Raw genomic sequence first — 9,268 nt, 5'->3', positions numbered from 1 at the left:
CAATTTTGAACAAATGTGGACTCCAGCATCCACATACATGAGCTACCACAGTTGAAAACCATCTTTCGAAGATCGTAATGCCAGGGAAAAAACATCTCTGGAGAGCCATGTTAGTTGAGATCATGTGACTTGAATTGACTTGACGTGCATGACGTGATAGAACTTGACGTGACGGTTACATGACGTAACAGTTCGTGACGGAAAGGTGCCATGACAGCCAGTGTGAATTGGCGTTAATAAATCCGTCTGTATAAAGTTTATTTAAATATACAATAGCGTATAACTCAATGGCAGATGACAATGAAGGTCAATTCACACACATCACATCCCATCAAAACATTCTGCAGTGCATTTCATATGGCAGCACCCACACTGGCCGTCCCATCCCATTCCATCATGTCACGTCACAGCACCGTCGAGGTTACTTGGAAAGAAAGTTTTGGTTGTTGAAGTCATCCACTCTTTGTTAATCAAGTGACCCTTAAATCATTTCCACCTGATACACCGCCATGTGCACATCTTCATATTTAGACTTGTCTTGGCTGTTGTGGTTGACATCAGTTGTTGGTTGTTTGTTAGTTGTTATAAATTTTTCCATTTTGTTATTTCTTTTGTTAAAATTTACAATTTTATAATAAATGACGAAAGATTAATTGAATCAGTGAGGCAGCAGTCTGAATTGTGCAAAATGAGTGTACTAGATTACTTACCTTCTACAGTATTTATAAAGTTCATTTATATACACACCTGTACCATATTTAACATTTTACAATGATATGGACTGTAATACAGCTTCAACTTGAAGTGAATATGGTAATGTGGGTAGAATCAGATTGACTACCAAGCGGAATTTATTTGTATGTTGTCAGGCATTTGTGTTTTTTATAAAGAAATGGGCTGAAACCTTCAGAAACTGCAACAGTGGCAAAATGCTTTTTTGTGAAATGCGCATCAAGTAATGTATTAGAGTTATTTGTGTAAATATTTGTTTGTGACAGGTTTATTTATTGCTAAATAGCTGTCTGGATTGTGTGGGAGTTTCGCAAGCATCAGTGGTCAACATTTATGTGGTTTCACTAGCTAACCCAGTACTACTAAAAGCCAAATACAACACATAAAAAACCATAAATCTAGGAGGGAAAGGTATTGTGGGAAATATAACTATTGCTCAAAAATTTCGTTGCAGTCTGGTCCCTATAATCCCTCAAACCAACCAACCTCAAAAATTTGCACTGGAATGGCAACTAAACGTAAGCTTAATGAAACCAATTTTTCAAGGGATGTGATGACAGCTCGTAACACTGTGTTCTTTATAGTAATTTGTGGTACAATTTGGTGTTAAGAGATGAAACAACTGGTCTTTCGAGTTCCTAAAATATTGAACAAATACCGATTCCTCTTCCTCGAGCTCCTTGTACAGTGAAAGAAATTCTCCTTCTGTACCTCATGATGACATTTTTTGGACCCACATTCTTTTCTGTATTGTTTTACACTTCTGTCTTCCTTCTCTAATGTACAAGCTGTACCTGAAAGCTGCACTTCATGCGTTGCTGCTCTCATCTAAAACTTTCCCCTCTTTGGGGAAGCATGTGGGGGAGTATGTAACCTTGCGGCTTTTACTCCTCTGTGTACTTGTGTGTGTGAATTTATCTGTGGTGTTTTTTGTGTCTGTGAAATGTGATGAATGTTCTGTATGTGTCTGATACTTGCATGAGGTTGGCGAGATGATTATTTTGGGGGCGGGAAGCGGATTAGGATGTGGATATAGGGATGTTATCTTCGACTTAGTCGTCGAAGACCGTCATAGGGCGTTTGTTCTTGTCGCGGGACATGCCATACCGACCTACAGAGTAGATGAGGTTATTTCCATATCTGGAAGAGCTCTCGTAGAGAGCCCTTGCCAAATCTTGGAATCTTTCTTTGAGGAGTGGGATTTCGGCAGCGACGCGCAGATCATCAGTGGGGAATCCAAGGGGTAGGTGCAGTGCCCTCCTGAGGGTTCAGTTTTGCAGCCTCTGGAGTTTGTCCAGATGCTGCTTTGCCGCGTATCCCCAGACAGAGCATGCATATTCCATTACTGGCCGGATCAATGGCCTGGTACACATTTACTCCTACTGGGCAGGGAAGGGAGATGGTTGAGTTCAGGATTGGGTATAGGATGGACATTTTGGCGCAGACCTTTCGTGGACCACGTCTATGTGAGGTTTCCGCGTAAGACAAGAGTCCAAGGTTACGCCAAGGTACTTGGCGGTTCTGCGCCAGGGGAGTTGGGTTCTATTTAGGTGAAGATGGAGGGGGTGGGGACATTAAGGAGGTTCGCTCCTTCTGAGCCTGTGGGTAATCAGCATAGCCTGCGTCTTTTCAGAGTTCATGGTGATGCGCCAGCGACGGGCCCAGGTTTCTGTGTCATCTAAATAAAACCCTTTGTAGCTTATGGATGACCAGGTCCTTGTTCGCATTTCTCGTGTAGAAGGCTGTGTCGTCTGCGTACTGTGCAGTGTGCACCAGGGGGCCACTGGTGTGTCTGCAGTGTATAGGCTGTACAAAATGGGCCCCAGGACCGATCCCTGTGGCACCCCAGCACGAATACACCTTTTGGTGTAGGTAGCAGTTTCTACTTTCACGGAGAAAGTTATATTTGTGAGATAGCTTTTGATTAGCTTAACTATGCTCCCGGGAAGCCCTTGTGTGTACAACTTGTAGAGTAGCCCTCTATGCCATACTGAGTCAAAGGCTTTGGCTATGTCTAGTAGCACTGTCCCACAGTAGCCTCTGTGGTTGAAGCCCTCTGTGGCTGCTTCAACTACTCTCATGACCCATTGTGGGGCAGAGTGGTTCTGCCGGAATCTGAATAAGAAGTCCGACAGAAGTTGCTCTCTGGTAATATGTTCCTGTATGGGTCTTAGCAGGAGGCGCTCATAGATCTTGCTGAGAGGTGGCAAGAGGCTAATCGGCCTGTAGTGCTGCGGGAATAGAAGGTCTTTTCCTGGTATGTGTATCGCGACCACTTCCACATGTTTCCAGCAAGCTGGGAACTCGCGGGATCGAGTAATCTCGTTGAGGACGTTCGCGAGGTGTGTGATCGCCATGGGTAGGAGATTTTTGACTAACTGATAGGTGACACTGTTGTGTCCTGGCGCCTTTTTCGTGGGGAGGAACCTAATTACTCTTGCCCTGTCCTCAGGGGCGACAAGTGTGGGTTCGTCCCCTGGGTCCTCCTCAGCATTGAGGAAGACAGCCAGTTGACGACTGACTACCTCTTCATGCTCTTCATCCTGGAGTTCTGCTGCTTGAAACTGCTACTCGATGGAGTCGGCGAGGGCATTGGCCTTCTCAGCATGGCTGTAGACCAGACCCCACTCGCCGTGTAGTGGCGGCATCCTAGAGCATCTTTTTGTGATCTGTTTGGTTGCTTGCTATAGTGTATGATCGTCTAATTTGAGAGCTGTGAGGCGGTTTTGCCATTGCTGATTTCTGTGCTCATTGAGTGCTACCTTCAGTTCTCTTTGTAGACGATTGAGCAGCCTCCTGGTGGCCTGATTTCTGGTGATGTTCCACTCTTTTGCCACTCTGTTCTTATATCGAATTTGAGCTAGCAAGTGTTCCGGGAGCTGTATTTGCGGAGGTGGGCCATCCCTTTGTGGAGGAGTGGCCTCTTCCGCTGCCTGCAAAATGGCGCCTGTGAAGTCCTGCAGCGCTTGTTCTACTGTTTCGGCAGTAGGTGGCGGAGCGTGAGCAATATCAGAGGGGATAGTTTCTCGGTATCGCTCCCAGTCTGTACGTTTGTAAAACGTTTGGTACTGTGGGAGTGCTACCCATTCTCCCACATCGACCTCTAGAATCACTGTGTTCGGAGGACATTCTGTTGATTGTCCTTGCGGCCACAAACCCTGTGATCCTCCTAGTGAGAGCTATGTCTAACACGTCGGGCCTGCCTCCATTTTTTGGAAAATGTGTGGGCTCGACTGGACCCCATGTTTCGAAGTGGTGGGTGTGCGCTAGTTGTTGCAGTATGGCGCCTGCTCTGGAGTTTACTCTAGAATTCCAATCAGGATGTTTGCCTTCAATTTGCCCTAGAGCAGCAATGTCTTCCTCATCTATCTGGCCCTGTGGGGGTCGGTAAATTGCAACAACTGTTAGGGGTCCGGTGGCGGTGGTTACTTCCACCGCCACAGCTTCGATTTTGTTGGTAGCTTGTAAGAATACCTAGTGGTGGGGGATCCCACTTTTTATGTATATGGCCACTCCTCCGCCTTGGGTTAGCCAGTCTTTATGGTAGCTAACATAGTTGGGAACTGTCGCTTTTATTCCCAGTTTTAGGTGGGTTTCCCCCATAATGCAAATGTCGATGGAGAACTCCTTCATGAGTTCTCTGAACTCGACCTCTTGACTAACAATGCCGTCTGCGTTAAAGACGCATATTATCAGGCCTTAGATGTTTGGTGGTCTATCCATGATGGGGCTTTGAAACTACTGAGGAAGTTACAGAGGGGAGCGACTGCTGGACTGCTGCCTGAAGGGCAACGAGGATCTGTGTGTTCTGCCTCTGGGCCTCCCTGAATTCCTTCATCATTTCCATGACGAGGTTCATGGTCTGCACCATAAGCCTAACACCTGATCCGATAGTGTGGGCTGTGTGTGGGGTTCTCTAGAGCTTTCTCTGCCATGGTGGACCTGACCGTTGTTGCTGTGTGTTTACCGGTGTTGTTCTTGTGACTGTGTCTGATGTTGTGGTGATGGGGCTATGTTTCCATGGCTTCTTGAAGAAGAAACCACTTTCGCGTATGTTGCCCTTGGTGTGTCCAGTCTTGGTTTTACCCAGGCCTTGTCCGTGTGTGTTGTCATTTTTTGTTTTCTTGTGTGACTGGATGGGTTGATGGTGTTTTGTTTGCGTGTATGGGGGCGGCCTTAGCGCCCTTTGCCTGTTGTGAGTGTCTTTTGTGGACCGCACAACCTTGGTAACCTGCTGTGTGGTTTTTGCCACACAGTGTGCACCTTATTTGTGGGTCCATGTGTTCTAGTGTGCATGTCCTTGTGTCATGGGCCTCGGCGCATTTTCTGCACCTTACTGCCATGGTGCAGTGTGCTGCAATGTGATTCAGGCCCTGATACCTGAAGCATTGCACCGTCTTGTTCTTGCCGTGCAGTGGTTCAGTGGTCACAGGAATGGCCAGGATCATTATTATATCCCGTTTGTTTTTTTGGATTTCTGGCAGTGTGACCTGGTATAGGGGCCATTTGCTTCCTATGTTGCCCATCTGCTGGACCGCCTTGACGACGTACCCCTGGGCAGTCAAGTCTGTTTTGATCGCCTGGGGGGACAGTCATGTCAAGAGGTCTCTGATCACGATGTTCTTGTTTTGTGTTTTTGTTGTGGGGAATGTGTAAGGGGGTATGTTTTTGTTGTTGATAAGTGTTTTGACTGTGGAGTAGTCTTCAAGTGTGAATACTGTTATTTTGATTTTATCACCACTGGCAGGTTTTGCCTGGAAACTGCCTCCTCCAGTTTCTGTTTTTAGCATCTCAAAGAGTTCCTCATAGTTCTGAGTAAACTTTGCGACAATCGGAGGGAGGTGGTGGGTGACAGTTTTTGTATTTGTTTTGTGTTATGTGTTGTCTCTGGCTCATCAGCCACCATCTGGAACCTGTTCGGGCTGGGTTCCACTCCCCGAGCCAATGGAAGCTATGGCTGGCGAAAGGTTTTCTTCGCCAACACGAAACCATCCGAGTCCTGCTCGGTTACGCGGATCCCTTCCAGGGCAGTTGTTTCCTGGTGCCCTCCCAGGGCGACGACAGGTGCTGTCGGAGGCACAAATTCCTCAGAGGGTGAAGGAGTGGTTGGGGCTTGGGTGGTGGACTGCTTCTTTCCCTTGGAGTGCTTCTCCTTTCGGTCCTTCCTTGCACACCAGGAGTGGACTTAGGACAGGGGGATGAGGGGTGGGATCGCAAGTACTGACTATGTATGAGGTTGTTGGCGTTTTGTGTACGATCGCGTTTCTCGTGTTATTTGTAATATCCGGAGCGGAAAGGGGGGCTGCTGCCAAGGGGGTGCCAGTTACAGCCATCATTGACACCGTTAGGTGGCCTGGCTGCATTGCTGGCCCTATTTTCCTGGTGGACGTGGAGGCCTGGACGGCGGCGGCGGAAACTTTCTCTGCGGTCCCGCTGCGGCTTCCAGGTCCTGGCCCACATTTTCCCTAACCTTGGGGCGGGGGGGGGGGGGGGGGCAAGAGCCTGGCTCTGCGGCAGCTGAAGAGCTCGAAACGGCTGGAGACGCGGCCCAGCGGCAACAACAACGCGCGTCTCTTGTCGACAGCGGTAGACCACTTCGACCCCAAGGCACCACTGGAGCTCGACATCCCCCAATTCGAAGAAGAAACACAAAAACTCTGCAGTCGGGCGTCGCCAAAAATATCCTGCCCGCCGTAATTTCTTACTGCAGACCTCTGCTGAGATCCCGCCAATGGTTTTATAAAAGTAAAGCAGAGGGTTCTCCTGGTCTGTTACCTGTACAAGCGGGGGCCTATGGCTCAAGGTGCACTAGTAAGAGGAGCGATGCTCAACCCTTCACTGCCACTCAGCGAGAGTGCGTAAAAATAGTTGAAAATCATAATGCAAAGATCGCAATTCTCGCGAAAAAACAATTGAGGACAGACATATGAGTTCACAGTTAGAATCTGCCAGGAAGTTTCATATGTGCGCACTCTCCGCTGCAGAGTGAAAATCTCATTCTGAGAACTTCCTCCCAGTTCTCTGATGCCTGTTGCCTCCAGCTTGTAATGGAGAATTTGTTGGTCTATTGCATCAAATGTCTTGGAAAGATCTAGATTGATTCCTGTCACACTTTTGTTATTGTATAAATTTCTGCAGGCTCTTCTGACGGGTCTGTATAGCTGTTTCTGTGCCATGACCTGTACAGAAACCATGCCAATTACAATACAGAAAATTGAAGCAATGCAGCCAGGCCACCTAACGGTGTCAATGATGGCTGTAACTGGCACCCCCTTGGCAGCAGCCCCCCTTTCCGCTCCGGATATTACAAATAACACGAGAAACGCGATCGTACACAAAACGCCAACAACCTCATACATAGTCAGTACTTGCGATCCCACCCCTCATCCCCCTGTCCTAAGTCCACTCCTGGTGTGCAAGGAAGGACCGAAAGGAGAAGCACTCCAAGGGAAAGAAGCAATCCACCACCCCAGCCCCAACCACTCCTTCACCCTCTGAGGAATTTGTGCCTCCGACAGCACCTGTCGTCGCCCTGGAGGGCACCAGGAAACAACTGCCCTGGAAGGGATCCGCGTAACCGAGCAGGACTCGGATGGTTTCGTGTTGGCGAAGAAAACCTTTCACCAGCCATAGCTTCCATTGGCTCGGGGAGTGGAACCCAGCCCGAACAGGTTCCAGATGGTGGCTGATGAGCCAGAGACAACACATAACACAAAACAAATACAAAAACTGTCACCCACCACCTCCCTCCGATTGTCGGAAAGTTTACTCAGAACAATTGGGTTACTGTTTGGAATACTGTTTCCACAAGTGCGAGTTTTCGATGAATTGCCAATCACGGGATTTCACAACTGCCTTTGGTGAATTTGGATCAATCAGACTATATGCTTTAGAATCTTCGCAATATCCAACAAAGATAAGTTCCTTAGATTTGTCTTCTAATTTCGTCCTTTTTTCTTTTGGTATATGTACAAATGCTAGACATCCAAAGTTTCGTAAATGACTCAGATTTATCCGACGACCACTCCATAATTCCTCAGGATTGACATTCTTAACAGCTTTTGTTGGAGATTGATTCTTCAAATAAATTGCTGCGTTTACAGCTTCAGCCCAAAATTGTCTACTTAGACCTGCATCTGTTAACACTGATCTTGCTTTTTCAATGATTGTCCGATATAAGCGTTTTGGCGTGTAAGGGGTTGTTGTTTCATGTTGAATTCCATTCGTCTTTAAAAATAACTTCACGCGCCGATTGGCGAACTCTTTTCCATTGTCTGTTCGAAGTATTTTGATTTTTAGACCAGTTTCATTTTCTACTCGTGCTTTGAATTCTATGAATGTGTCACAGACTTCTGTTGTTGATTTTAGCATATAACCAAAAGATTTTCTTGACAGATCATCCGTAAAAGTGAGAAGATATCGTGATCCTCCCCACGAAGCCATGCTCATTGGCCCACAAACATCAGAATGCACAATGTCAAGTAAATCTTTTGCTCTTCTACTTGATGTTTTAGGAAAAGGTTGTCGAGACTGTTTACCTTTTATGCAGGGAATACAAGGATCTAAATTGACGTTCGTCCAGTTCAGTCCATCAGCCACTTTTTCTTTTAATAAATGCATGCTTACACGATTCAAATGTCCCAATCTTCGATGCCACAATTCATTACTGTCAATTTCTACAACATTCGCGTAATGATGCACTTCATCTAATCGATACATACCACTTACTTGAGTTGCAGTTGCTACTGGTGTTCCAGAAACAATTACATCACTTTTATTGTATACACCGCACTGCACATTGCCAAACAATACACACAATGCACGTCTTGTCATCTGAGTAAGCGACAGTAGGTTGTAAGCAAGGCTTGGAACATAAGCAACATCATTAGCAGTTATCTGTTTATTCTTGTCGTCAAAAGTAACTGGAAGATGAACGTCACCTTCTCCAATAGCCTGAAGATTGCTATTATGTGCTACTGTCACTTTAGCAGCTGTGGTCGATTGGAAAGTGTTGAACGAGTCTCTTTGATTCGTCATGTGTCGTGAACACCCGGAATCCACGTACCAGCCATCACTATGATGTGAAGATGCAGTTAGAGCCATTAACACAGTTTCGTTTTCAGTTCTCACTGCATTCGCAGAATTTGAAAATTTATTTCGTTTATTCTTCGTTCAACACTCATTCGCCTTGTGACCAGATTTCTGACATTTATAACACTTAAAAGACTTGATATTTCGCACATCACGTTGGATATTCGTCTTCTGGTGTTAACTGTCCTGCTTACTAGCTGCCAGCGCCGAATCTGTGGTCTCATTTGTGGATGCAAACTGACGTTTCGTCGATTCTTGAATTAATCGCTGACTAACTAAATCACTAGTTATCTTGACACCCGAATTCTCAATTGCCATAATCAAGGGTTGGAAATCTGCTGGAAGTCCACTTAGCATTATTGCAGCTACGAAATCATCGTCCATTTTCTTACCAGTGTTTCGAATTTCTTGAGCAAGAGACATAATTTTCGACAAATACGCCTCC

The sequence above is a fragment of the Schistocerca nitens genome, chromosome 2, assembly GCF_023898315.1.
Source record: "Schistocerca nitens isolate TAMUIC-IGC-003100 chromosome 2, iqSchNite1.1, whole genome shotgun sequence".
Lineage (NCBI taxonomy): Eukaryota > Metazoa > Arthropoda > Insecta > Orthoptera > Acrididae > Schistocerca > Schistocerca nitens.
Note: the sequence above shows the minus strand (reverse complement) of the source record.